General features: G+C 41.6%; 1 protein-coding gene across 3 annotated transcripts in view; it reads left to right on the forward strand.

The window, feature by feature from the left end:
- Positions 1-14,656, forward strand: part of TMEM200A (transmembrane protein 200A) — a 73,884-nt gene that overhangs the window by 55,557 nt on the left and 3,671 nt on the right. The window lies entirely within an intron of this gene.

Below are 14,656 nucleotides of genomic sequence, written 5' to 3' on the forward strand. Positions count from 1 at the left end.
CTAAATAGAGATGAGTGAGATTCTCTGCTTTCCAAAGGGAACTAGAAATCTGAATAAATTACCAACATCGTTCTGGAAGGATTAGGAATGTTATTTGATGTATTTAATTACTTGACTTCATTATCTTATATGGATTTAGGAAGAAGGAAGACTTCTCTTCATCATTCAAAAAGTAATAAAAAAAATAACGCAGACGCCCTATAAATAAATGGTTTAAAACAAAGGATTTTGAAGCCTGAACCAGCTCAGCAGTTTCTTCAATCCTCTACACAATTTTCCTTCTGAGGATCCGCCAGTTTGGAAGGAATGAAGAGGCTACAGGAGTTGTATAGTCAGAACTCGAGTTGGCAGACCTGTAGAACCGTTATTTCTACGTAACGTGTGTATCTTCTTGGACTCTGAGCTCATCGGTAGGAGGGGATGTTGATGATTACTTTTCAGAGTTGTGAGGATTCAATGAGCCAGCATATGAATAAACCAACACATTTTTGATTCATCTCCAAAAGGCTACAGGTAAAATCCGTGGGGTAGCATGGAACCACAGCAAATCTAAAAAATACTTAGAATATTAAAGCAGTTATTGTGTTTGTGGGTTGGATATCATTGAGGATCAAAAATGTAAACAAATGCTAAGTATGTGTTTAGAAAGCACACACATCAGAAACTCATCGCTGTAACCCTATTAGTATTTGACTTTGGTGAAAAAACATCAGGGCTGAAGGCATGTTTTAAAACTCAGATTTCAGTCATGTGAATTTATAGGACAGCTCAACCTTGGCATGAACTCATCTTAAATAAGCCCCAGGGATGTTAATGCCTGAAGAAAAGGTCCACATAAATATGCCTGCTTTATGTTCAGATGAAGCAGGGAAAAGGCGTGCACGGGGTAACCCTTGAGTGCAAGAAACCATCTCCTTCCCACGACCCCGCCCCACTCCTCACTACTGCCTCAAGGCCCGGCTGGAACAGGGACAAGGAGGACGATACTGGGTCTGTGTAGACACAGGGCTGTGCCGCACGTAAAGCGATGAAACAGGGCCAGTGGAGGAGGCCGCACAGAGATCTAATTTCAGGGCCTGAAAATTAAATAAATTTCAGTCTTGCTCCATCATCTCTGTGAGGAGACGGATGTAAATCAGGTTAAGTGGAAGAACCCTTTCCGGAGCCCCAGCCCCGGTTCCCTTCGTAAGGAAGGCCGAAGAACTCTGTCCAGCCTCTGTGGCTGCATGCATTATGAGAATAATAATTCTGAAGTCGCAGGCTAATCTCAGACAGAAGCCCACTTCCACAAGTGAATCAAAGTCATTGGGTTAGAATAACTGAAGATCGTCAGTGAGGACTGAGCTTTGGGGAAAGAATAATGCCATAGCCCCTCTGACCAGCAGGGAGCCATGTAAGTCAGGATGACCCAGGCACAGGCGAGCCAGTCACCCCGATAAAGGATTTGATTGACAATGCAGCGCGTTGTTCTTGAGCATATCCTAGACTATAAGTTTCTTAAAGACAGATGCAAGTCCTTAATTCATCTTTGCACCCCATAAATGTAGATGTTGCGCTTTGTTTTCTCGGCATGTAGCACGAGCAAATCTTTTATTCCTGAATTTCTGATTCCGTCTCGTTAGTGATTTTAGCCATTTTCTGTTTTCTCTAGTTCTGCGTTTTTGCCTAAAGGCAAAATTACACCTTCTTTAAATGTTTATTTTTGAGAGAGAGAGAGAGAACATGAGTCGGGGAGGGGCAGAGACAAAGGGGGACGGGGGATTCTGAAGCGGGCTCTGCGCTGACAGCAGCGAGCCTGACACAGGTTCAGACTCATGAACCGTGAGATCATGACTTGAGCCGAAATCGGATGCTCAACGGACTGAGCCACCCAGATGCCCCTACACCTGTTTTTAAATGAGCAAGCCGCCACATTACCCAAATGTGTACTAGGTTGCTCTGCCTTCTATTCTTATTTTTTAAGCTGTAGCGTCCTTTTGTTGTTGTTGTTCTGTAATTAGAGTTCCAAAATGGAGATGAAATAAAAGCAATACATGCTTCTTGCAAAAGAGTGAATAATTTGGTTATACATAAAGTGAGCGTTCCCACTTGTTACGCATAAGAACTGTGAACAGTCCTGTTGCCTTCCGCGTCCCTTCAGTGCATATCCAAACACATGTTCTGTACGTTTGACATAAACTCGATCTTAGTCTCTATTTTCTTTCTAAAAATCTCAAAAATCTGATGTAGATATTTTTCCTTATTGGCACATACTCATTATTCTAAATACCTGTGTACTATTCTGTCATACAGATGCAGCCTAGCTGACTTAGCCAATCTTCTCCTGATGAACTTTTAAGGTTTTTCCAGGTTGTTGCCATGACTATCGTTCTGGATGCACACGTCGTGGATACTTGTACAAGTCTTTCCGAAGGATCCAGTCACAGAAGTGAAAAGGGGCAGGGAGGCGAGGGCAAGGGGAATGGACACTTAAACGTTCGAAAGTCACTCCCAAACTAAGCACAGAAAAGGACCCATTTGTCTTCTCAGCGACAGCTCGTTAGGGTTTATTTTCTTACACCTCACCAGTGATGGGCATAATCAATCCCTCTGTTTATTTTTTGTCAATTAGTAAATGAAGTTCTGTCTTTACTTTTGAAATTGCTTTAGTCTGCATTTCTCTCTTTGCCGTAGAGCTGCTCTTTTCCTTTGTTAACGGGCATTTGTACTTTTTCTTCTGTGACTTGACTATGAATGCCTTTTGTCCATTTTTTTTCCTAGATTGCCATCTCTCGCAGGAAATCACCAGTGAAGCAAACCATTATAACAGATATTTGAAGCTAAAAATATCTCAGGGATGATCCCCAAATACCCTACCCTTCTAAAAAGCGGTGGTGTGCATGTATGGTGCTTTTAGAAACATGGTTTCATCTTTTGTTGTTGTTAGGTTAAGCCTCCTCTGAAATCATTTTTACTGCTCAGCACTCTTTGCAGTTTCTTTTTTTCTATTCCTGAAATCGTATGCAGTTTATCCTTCTCCTCAAGTCTCCCTCTCAGCTAATATATTTAGTCAGGATTTGTAGATGATTCAATAATCCCAGCAATCCTAGAAAGACAATTCCTGACCTTATAATAATTATTTTTTAACAGGAGAGATGGACAGAAGTAAGGATTTTTAAGAAAATATATGGAACTGACTCATGGTTTCAGATAGTTAACACTGCATTAATAATCCAGAATTTTCTGCCCCAGGACATGTTTCTCCTCTTCCTGCACTGCATCCACCTTTCCTTCTTCCTTCTTTTCTACCCTTTCCCCTTCCCCTCCTCTTTCCTTTGACTTCCTCCATGCCCCTATCCAGCAGCAGTTCTGACACAATTAATTTTGTCACTGGAATGCTAGGTAGAAACTCTAAACAAAACCATCACTGACTGGTACTTCTTCAGCGGTGAGCAGTAGGCGTTCCCATTAAATCCAGGGGCCAGGCAAGGATGGCCACACCTCTCTGTTGTTTACTTGTTTGCCTTTGCTCTAGAGACAGTACAGACAGTAGTAGACGGTACAGTTATAAAAGAGCAATTTTAGGGGCATCTGGGTGGCTCAGTTGGTTGAGCATCTGACTCTTGATTTTGGCTCAGGTCATGATCTCAGGGTCATGGGATTGAGCCGCATATTGGGCTCCTTGATGAACATGGAACCTGCTTAAGATTCCCTCTCTCTTTCCCTCTGCCCTTCCCTTCCACATGCACATGTGCTCGCTCTCTCTCTCTCCCCCTCAAATAAAAAACAGATAACCAAAGAAAATAGCAATCATAGGTTTAAAATTGGGAAAGAGGAGGGGCGCCTGGGTGGCTCAGTTGGTTAAGCGTCCGACTTCAGCTCAGGTCATGATCTCACACTCCATGAGTTCGAGCCCTGCGTCAGGCTCTGTGCTGACACCTCGGAGCCTGGAGCCTGCTTCAGATTCTGTGTCTCCCTCTCACTCTGCCTCTCCCCTGCTCATGCTCTGTCTCTCTCTCTCTCTCTCAAAAATAAATAAAAACATTACAAAAAATAAAAATAAATAAAATTGGGAAAAAGGAGGCAAAAATATTTTATCTGGATGATGTAATTGTCCTTCTAAGGCACCTAAGAGAATGAACTAAAATATATATATATATATATATATATATTTTAATCAGTGAACAAGTTCAGCAGGGCAGCTTAGTAAATTAATGCACAAAAATTAGTAGACTTCCTACATCCAAACGGCAACCACTTGAAGATAGAAATAATAGTGACAGAAAACATACCGATACACGACAGACCCAGTGACAAAATACCCAAGACACAAAAAGTAACAAGAAATGAGAAAGATGTATGTTTTTTAAAAAAAACTATGACATAAAAGAAAACACTTAAATAAAATGCTGCTGTGGTATAATAGTGTCAGTTCTCCCTGTATTTATTTAGAGATCTAGCATGCTCTCAATAAAAGTGCCAGATGTTTAAAAATCAAATTCTGAAGTTCATAGGAACGTACAATGTGTAAGAATAGACAAGAAACTTGAATGAGAATAAGATAATCTTATCAGGTATCCAAATATGTATTACAACGTGAATAGTAATCAAATCAATTTGGATAAGGCAGATTAATAGAGTAATGAAACAGGATGGTCAGTCTCAATATTGATCCAAATGCATATGGGATTTGGTTTTTGTACAGCTATAAGAAATTAGTGTGCAATGAAAGTAGCATTTCAAAGCAAGGGAGGGAAGATTTATTACCTGTAAACAAGTTAGATCCCTACCTGTATTCTTACACACACACACCACACACACAAATCCAGATTCGGGAGGAAATTAAAATGTAAGAGAATTAGAACATAAAAGAAGAAAACATGGGAGATTTTTTGTAATGTTTATTTATTTATTGTGAGAAAGAGAGAAAGCACACATGAGCACAAGTTGGGGGGGCGGCGGACAGAGAGCTAGGGAGAGAGAGAATCTCAAGGAGGTTCCACGCTGTCAGTGCAGAGCCCGGTGTGGGGCTTGAACTCACAGACCTCAAGATTAGGACCCGAGCTGAGATCAAGAGTCAGCTGCCTAACCGACTGAGCCACCCAGGTGCCCCTAAAACATGGGAGAATTTTTAACATGATCTTCCACTGAAGATCTTTCTAATGATTCTATGAAGCCATCAATCAACATGCTGATAAGGCTGACAACATACAATTGAGTATTCTGTTTGATAAAAGATACAATAAAAAAAGTAAAAATATAAGCTAAATGTGTTATGTGTTAGTGATATGCCAGGCATATCACTACCAGAGAGCTGATTTCTTCAATATATAAAGAGTTTATATAAATCAATTCTAGGAAACCAAATGAGAAAACATTCTTCCTACGTCTCCAACAGTCTGCTGACCTCTGGGAAGGGGAAACTAGGGAAGCCAGAGACTTCCTCTTCATTTTGTACTGCTGGGTTTTTACCTTAAGTACAAGTAACTACCAAATGGAGAGGTGGGGGAAGAGGACAGACTAACAAATGCTTTCTTTAAATTGGAAGTCTAATACATTCTTTTTGTGACTGGTGAGGAGTTTGGTCTTGCCCTGCCTCATGAGGCTGCCTTTCACACCTGTTCCTACCTTGCCTAAAGGGCAGTCCTCCTCAGGTTTCACTTACGGGCAAAAAGAAATTCTCTAGTGGAAATGATGTGGTTTGAATTATTTCCTAATATTTTTCTAGGGTTTTAAAAATACTTTGTGGCAGCCTTGAGCTACCATGTGATGACACAGCTCTGTTTCGCTCTGGTGAGAAATGGTTGCTAATATGCAGTAGAGAAGAAAGTAAGAAGTTTGGCATCCTTAACAGTTTTGGCCCAGCTGTGTTACATACAAAACTGGTGGACTTACATGAGCTATTGTTAGAAAGCCAAACAAGTAGAATTGAAACTTACTACCATGCTCCAGCTTTCCTTCCTACAGGAATGTCAACGGTGTGTTTGGGACTTTCCAGGCATTTAAAATCGCTGGAAAGGTTATTAATACTTGCTGGAGTCTCACTTTCCAATGTCTCCAAACACATGGCCACCGTACCTCTCAGTGAAGTTACCGTGTATGTTCTGCAGAAGAGAAATCTGTATACACAGTCCAACTTAAATGTTGGTTTCAAATGTTTTTCGCTCTTGATCCACAAATATCTCAACTAATTTCCTGCATTTTAGTAAATCTGTGACTCATTTAACAATAGCTCCTGGACATCAGTTTCAAGTCGACTTCCCGCTTGGCACTGCAGTGAACAGGGAGTGTGACAGTCATTGGAAGAGCTTGTCCAGGTTTGAAGAATTAGGGTACAAGGCAGGAAGCATATTTCTACTTTGGGGGAAATGGGCTTCTAGTTTCTTCTCTTCCTGTGGAAAATATCTCCCACTGGGTCTCAGCAGGGTTTTTTTCTAAAAGCTCATTATGGATCTGTTATTTGGCCTCCTGAAGACTTTTGTGTTCTGTGAGCTTCATGGCTTTTAGTCCTCGCAGAGAAGTTGTTCCATGTCATTATTACATGCTTCATAAGAGATCTGGACCCATAGTTTACAGTTTGTCAGGCTGGCGGGTTCTGAAGGCATCAGTAACAAAGAACACGTATACATTTCCAAGCGCATTCTCTGTCCCTAGCATTTTCTGCCTGTGTAGGAGGTACTTGACCATAAAATGGTATTTTGTATTGAATGACTTGGGTATCATTCTGCTAATTATAAAAAAATTCTGTATTTCCCTTTAGTTCTAGCATTCATGATGATGTAGAACCATACTGAATGTTAAGAAACCCTTCTCTCCAAGGCAGACCAGCAAAGGTCTTCATAGTGTACAAGATCATAGCTTATACCTCTTGCCACAAAATTAATATTTTGCAGTTTTCACTTTATATCCCCCTAATGGCAAATTCTCTAGTCCCTTTGTCCCCAAGCCCCAAATTGCTCTTCATTTTCAGGCCGTTTTATGCCCAAGGGTCCCAATGGAAACAGAATGGTGGTTGCAGAATTGATCCGATACTCATGCATTTGGTTCAACAGCATCATAGATAAGTAAAACCATCAGATGAACTGGTTTGGGCTTTCCTACTTTATTTTTTATTATTGCTGGGGTTTTTTGTGTGTGAGTGTTTTTTTTTTTTTTTTTTTTGGTCACAAGACAGGTCTCCAAATCTGAAGAAATAGAATGAAAAAGAAAGGCATGCTTTATATTCTTCTATAACCCCCACCTGCCTCTCTCTCCTAGAAATGCAGCTCTTCTTTACAATGCCAAATTATTAATGCTTCTGCCACTAAAATACAGTCTGCATTCAGATAGGTTTAGACTCCACGTCCCAGTACAAACTTGCGGCCATAATTTTCTCTCCGTGTACAGTAAGCCATCATTAATTATTTAACTTAATGTATTAAAGTATATTTTGGTTTGCCTAGTGGAGCGATGAAAGAGGTAATAGTACTGAGAATAAAGAGTTAATAACAATAGCTGTTGTTTATTCAGAATTTACTATAATCAACGCTACAGGAAATATTTTATAGATATTGCTTCATTTTATTCTTAAAATGACCTTATAGTAGACACAGCTAATGTCACTAACATGGACCTTCGTTCCCAGACACTGAGCTGTGCACCACACTCATTATTGTCTTTGTTCTGCAACAACCAGTATTATCCTCATTTTACAGGTGAGGAAACTGAGGCTCCAGGACGTTGAGTCAGTTGCTCACTTGTAGGCATTAAGTGGTGTGGAGGAATTCAAGCCCTTCCCATCAGGTCTTCTGCCTCCAGTGCACCATATGCTATGTATTAAAGAAGGTTTTTGCCATCTTACAGATAGTGGAACTGAGATAAGAAGAATTTAAAACAACTCGGGGCACTTGGGTGGCTTAGCCGGTTAAGCGTCCAACTTCATCTCAAGTCTTGATCTCGTGGTCCGTGAGTTCGAGCCCCATGTCAGGTGGGCTCTGTGCTGGGAGCTTGGAGCCTGGAGCCTGCTGCGGATTCTGTGTCTCCTTCTCTCTCTCTTTGTCCTCTCCTGCTCGCACTCTGTCTCTCTCTCTCTCTCTCTCTCTCAAAAATAAATAAACATAAAAGAAAAAATTTTTTAAAAAGAAGAATTTAAAACAACTTGTCTAAGGTTGCATGGCTATCAGGTTTCTGTGATTCCAGTGTCCATGTGCAAAACCATTGTGCTACACATTAAAAAATGATTTCTACTCTATTCTTATTTTTTAAACTTTAATATAATTGAACTATTAGTCACCCACAGGCATTGTCTCTTCCAACTCTGGTAAAGATATAGATTAAAAATCCTACTCTGAAAGTTTAAAATGTCTCTATTGGGAAGAAAGTCCTAAAACCGTTCTAGCTGAACAGAAAATATTTCCATCTGTCACATTTGTGGATGCCACGTGGGGTTTTTATGTAATGTTTTTGTTTGGTCCTGAAGGCACAGGTTAATTTTTGCTTTCTTTTGGCAGATAGCCTCAGATTCTGGTGAATTTTTAAACCTTGAGCTAAGAATAAAAATTCAAATATATAAGTAAGACAGTAGCAAATATATATGGGATGATAAGCACACTTTGGCTGATAGGATGAAGAAAAACCATAGTGCACAGACTTTGTGAGGAACAAAAATGAATTAGAATCCGTGTGCATGGCAAACCTACCGATACACTAAGCCTCCATTCTGTTGCTTCTTGGGACCCTCCCCTGATTCCTCCAGCGAGTGGGAAAGAGCATTCCTCAGTATAACACCATCGTAACAATTAGTTCATTTCATTTTAGTTTTTTAAGCTTATTTATTTATTTTGAGAGAGAGAGGGAGGGAGAGAGAGAGAATAAAAGGGGAGGGGCAAAGAGAGGGAGACAGAGAATCCCAAGCAGGCTCCACACGGTCAGTGCCGAGCCCAGTGCAGGGCTCAAACTCAAGAACCGTGAGATTATGACTTGAGCCAAAATCAAGAGTTGAACACTTAACCGACTGAGCCACCCAGGTGCCCCAGTTCAGTTCCTTTAAAATTATTATTATTATTTTTTAATGTTTATTTATTTTTGAGACAGAGACAGAGCATGAACGGGGGGCGGGGGGGGGCGGGTCAGAGAGAGAGGGAGACACAGAATCTGAAACAGGCTCCAGGTGCTGAGCTGTCAGCACAGAGCCCGATGCGGGGCTCAAACTCACAGACTGCGAGATTATGACCTGAGCTGAAGTCAGACACTTAACCGACTGAGCCACCCAGGCGCCCCTAAAATTATTTTTTTAATGTTTTATTTATTATTGAGAGACAGTGTGAGTGGGGGAGCGGCAGAGAGAGAGACATTAAGAATCCAAAGCAGGCCCCAGGGTCTGAGCTGTCAGCACACATCCTGACACAAGGCTTGAACTCACAAGCCCTGAGATCATGACCTGAGCCAAAGTTGGACGCTCAACCGACTGAGCCACCCAGGTGCCCCACATTTCCTTTTAAATACATATTTGACGGCTCTCCAATTTGACTCCATACTCATTGAAATCAGGGACCAAATGTTACTGACTTGGTGTTCCTGGTCTCTGGCACATTTCAGTAATATGCAGACATTAATCAAGTGAGTTAATAGTCAACAGAGAAACTTGCTGAGCGTTTATCACATTCCCGACACTCTGTGAGGCACTGGGATAGCATGACATCAAAAGAAAGCGGAATATTTAACCAAGAATGGACATTGGACTGGGAGTCGGAGACCTTGAATTCCAATCCTATTCTTTTTTGCTAATTCATTGTTAGACTTTAGACAGCGTTCCTGAAAGGATGTCTGATTCAAAGACCTCTAAGGGGCACCTGGCTGGCTTAGTCAGTAAAGCATTCGACTCTTGAGTCTCAGGGTTGTGAGTTCAAGCCTGGGTGTGGAGACTACTTAAACTAAATTAAAAATTAAAAAAAAAAAAGCCAAAACATCTAAAGTCTTTCCAACTCTGCAAGAATACTTACTTATCATTGTCTCAGATGTATGTGTGTGTATGCGTCGGGAGCCATATCTTAGGTGTGGGAGGCTCACAGTGAGGTCGGAATAGTCGGTCCGTGTGGTCAGAAGAGGACATAAGAGTACAGGAAAATGCTTCCGTGAGGGTGTGAATCCTAAATGTGGATGAATGCCGTGGAGAGCGAATTCTACAATGTTCATAAGCTTGCGAAAGGACACAGGACCACAACAACAAGGCTTTTAAAGTGATTATCAGAGCAAGAATAGGAGAGCTTAAGCCTGACGATGAGACATGATGGTGTGGTGTTGATAGATGATGTGCAAAGTGGGAATCTGCTCAGTGAAGGAGAAAGAGCTTTTGGTTGAGGGGGTAGAATAAACATGGTCCAAAGGAAAGGTGAGCCCCAGGCAGGCAAGTAGTAGAGAACAGAGTGCATGAGTGAGTGCCAGAGTCTACACCTGCAGTGAGAAAGGTAGCCACTGAGATTGAATTCCTACTGTTTGATTTCTGAGACCCACAATGATTGGGTAAGACGGTGAAGGCCCGGAGACAGCCTAGCAGGAACCTGGTTTGCACAGTGAGGAAGAAGGTGCAGTTGTGTAAGTTACAGGCTCATAATAGCTATTGCTAGCAACATTGTGGCTGATTTTCTGGACGCTGGGAATGGAAAACAGGCTGATTAATATGGAGCTAAAAGTTAACTTCAACTATTTCTTTTAATGTTTGGTTGTCCACAGATGATTATATCTGTCTTTCAGTTTGACTTCTGACAAAATCATGATGTCTTTTTGGAGAATACGGAAAGTGAGTGTGGCTGACCCTCTAGTTCGGTTTATTTGTAACTAGTCAAAAGGCCTTCTCAAAAAGATAGTTGCTGATTATTATATTCTTCAGGCCTGAACATATAGCAGGTATCAGTGTTTACTAATTACTGAGTATCTACACAGACTGACAGTGCCCCTCCTGGGAGGAGGACACTATTGGAATACCACAGGGCTTTCTTCAAGTTCCAAAAGTTAGGTAAAGCTGTGAATCCAGAGAGACTGGGAGGCACAAACTCTGTGCCCAAGTGATCAGAATGAAATACAGTGTCGTAGTGAAATTTTTCACTTGGATCTTTGAGGAAGTAAGTCCCCGCCCTGGCCTGGGATGGTAGAGAACACACTCACAGTGGTCAAAGTGTGGGGTGGAGGGATGTGTGTGGCTTTTCAAAATAGAAAATAGATTTCAGCTGCTTTCGCCCACACTGAACACTGTAGACCAAGTTGACATCGCAGTTTGGGGGTATGGAGGCCTGTGCGTTTTTTCCCTCTAGGTTTACAGATCCAAAGGCTTCTTTTTGCAAAATTGCCATTGGCATCGTTATGCTGTTACCAGTATCCATCCCTCAGTACTGCTTCTGCCTGGAGACTAATTTTCCTAAGATTGTAACAACAGTGTTTGTGTCTTACTCCAGTCCTGTTGCCTATGAATGTAATATTGAAGCACTTGGGAATGACGTTTGCTACCTTCCAAGACCTGGCCTTCCCCTTCCTCGCGAGCCTTACCTGGTTTCCTCCTTCAGTGGTGAGCTGTGTGCTTGGGACAAGCCTGGGCTTTGTTCTCCAGCCTTGTTTTCTCTTGATCTTGCTTGAAATGCTGTTCGTGTGACTTTTCACTGTAAAGAAAGTTAGCACGCTGTCACCTGCAAGAAGCTGCAGTAATGGTCCTCCGTGATAGAAATGTTCATTCTAGGGGTGTTAATTCTGTTTTATGGGGATAGACTAGCTCCTTCACTGGGATTTAAGCTCTTTGAAGCAGTGGCTATGTATAAGCACCTCTGCTTTCCTGTCGGGTCACTTTGGGGCTCAGTTATCACAGAAGCTCGCTAACGGAGTGCATTGGCACCCAACCTGAACTTCGGATCCTTGAGAGTCATGGCGCCCTTGTCTGTGCCTGGCCAGGGCAGCCTGGCTGAAGAAGCTGTGGGATCCTTTGCTTTCCCCCCACCCTGTTCTTTATTTCTAAACTCCTCCCGGACCCTTTTCTCCTTCCATTTGCTGTAAGTTTTCACATGTAAACTGCGCTTGCTTTTTCTTCCTGTCTAGTCTGACCTGCTTGCTCTCTCACAAAGCCCACTCACTGTCGCTCTTTTCTCCCTTCCTGTCCTCATCGATCTTTCTCAAATATGATTTTCTCTTCCAGCCTCCTCTCCTCTGTCAGCCTCAGGAACGGAGAGTGGCACTGCTCGCAGGCGTGTTTTAACAAATGGAGGTGGACGCTGACTCTGTATGGAACGGTCATTCGCGGTGGTGGCTTTCAAACCAGATGAAAGCCTTTGCCCTTGTTTTCATTCTCTTCAGAAGGATTTCCAACTAAATCCTTATCCTGCCACCTGGAAATAACTGAGTTAGATGGCTGCTATCTAATCAAAGTATTTTATTCAAACATTTGAAGCTGTTTGGGGATTAAGAAAACACAGGTCGACACTAAGCTCCATGGTAGCCAGGGTTTGGGAGAAGTTCTGAACTGCAGTATGTATACTGTGATGAATTTCATAGACTTGCGCGATGGGTTACAGTATAGTCCGTTCTTTCAACATTGAACTATTTTAATCCTGGTTATAATTCCATTGAAGGCTGGCTTCCCTCACCAGCTTGTTCAGCTAGCTAAAAGTGTAGCTATCATCCACAACCCTGGTTATTTAAACACAATTCAGACATCATAAATAGCAATTCCAAAGGGGAGCTTGGTTTCACAAGAGGAGATTTGATGCGGTGAAGAAACTCTCTCAGAAATTTGCCAGAGACCTTGTGAGTCCTAAAATATCCTCTGTTTCCTACCAGCCAGATCTGGCAGCTTGGGAACTCTTCTTACAAATAATGACAAATATTTCACCAACTCACAACATGTTGCTTTTTGTTTCGGTATTAATTTTGTTTGTTCATATTTTTAACTAGGAAAGTTAGTAGAGTAGTGTGATGGCCAGCCAGCAAATCTCAGGAAAAGAATTACTCTCTTATTGAACATTTAAGCAAATGTTTCTTGAACACTGTCTATGTGCAAGTCATATTGAATGTTTTTGGTAATAGAATATGAATCAAACAGGATGTTTGACCACAACAAGTGAAAGAAGAGGGGCATTATAATACAGCAGTTGCTATAGAATACTTGCTAAAATGCTCTGAGAAATGGCTCGTGTGGGATATGCTGAGTCAGTCAGAGAGGGCTTCCTAAAGGAAGTGGGATGTGAACTTTGATGACTAGGCAGATTTAATACGTGAAATGTGGCATGGAGGGTAAGGGGGACTCTAGATGAATGAGACATTATTCACAAAGTCCCAGAAATAGTATACTATCAATTACAGAGAATATTGTTGGGTTTTAGCTTTATGTAAATGAAAGGGGGCAGTTAGAGATAAAGTTGAATCCCATAGGTCTGAAATCCCAGATTTAACTGGTAGGTGATGGGGAATGTTGTATCCATTATTCCACTCTTTAAACAACTTCAGAGCTGTGTTTGAGAATAATTAATCGGATAATTAACCTGTCCTCAGCATATAAGTTTGACTGTGGAGGAAGAGAAATTGGGAGTTTGGAAGGCCAGTGGGGAAGTTATGATAATGGTCTACTAAGAGTAACTTAGAGCTGACATGGGCTGGGAAGGGTAGGATTAAGTTGGAGGATAGAATTGAGAGACAGCAGGTTGCGAATATTTCTAGGATTTAGAACCCGATTGGAAGATGAGAGGAAGAAGAAAGGGAGGAGTTAAAGATGCTTATGAAGAGTAAAACCTGAGAAGTGACCCCATTAAGGAAGTCAGACAAGTCAAGCAACACTGGTGGAAGGGGAGTTAAGCTTTGCTAGCGATGCATGAATGTACATGAGTTCCCCAGTGGAGAGTCAGAGATGTGAAATGGGAACTCAGGCTACAGTCTGAAGTACAGGCTTGGGATTCATTAGCACAGAGGTGATGGTGGCAGATGTACGAGTGGATATGAATGCCATGGGAGGGTATAAAGAGAAGACGGCCAGAGATATGCTTCTCAGGGGAAGGTGGTCTACTTGTAGGTGAGGGAAGATGGCCAAATTGAAATAGTGAGCGAGGTCAGGGAAGAGCCAGACTTAGGATCATAAGAGACTGGATAAGAGAGAGTTGCAAGGAAGGAGGGGTCAGCAGTGTCCATGGAAACAGAGAAATAAGGAAGTTGAGAATGGAGAGGGAGAAATTAAATGCGGTAGTTAAGAGTTCATTGGTGACTTTCACAAGAGGAGATTTTAAACCGTGAGTTGCTGGAATGTATTTTCTTTGTGAGTCTAGGGATTGATGGTTTGGGGCCTGTTAAGTGTTCTGAATTTTTCCATTTGTTTAAAATAACACGGATAATGAAAGATGGTGTGTGTGTGTTTGTGTGTGTGTGTGTATGAGAGAGAGAGAGAGAGAGAGAGTACTTTGTGACCAGGGGACTGTTTTATATAATAAGTGATAAAATTATCAAACTAAAATATACTTTGAGCTCACATTTCATTAATAATAGAAACACTAATTCAGCCATAAAAGGAAATCTCCAGAATTTCACATTATCCAGTAAACAAAACTTCTCCCCAAACTATGTCAATTCAAAAGATGGCCCCTTTTCATCATGAAACAACGGCACAAATATCTAAACAATTGTTGAACTGACGAGCATGCCCCAGAACTATTGGATTATCATCTTTTTTCCT

Source organism: Prionailurus bengalensis, chromosome B2 (genome assembly GCF_016509475.1).
Source record: "Prionailurus bengalensis isolate Pbe53 chromosome B2, Fcat_Pben_1.1_paternal_pri, whole genome shotgun sequence".
Taxonomy (NCBI): Eukaryota; Metazoa; Chordata; class Mammalia; order Carnivora; family Felidae; genus Prionailurus; species Prionailurus bengalensis.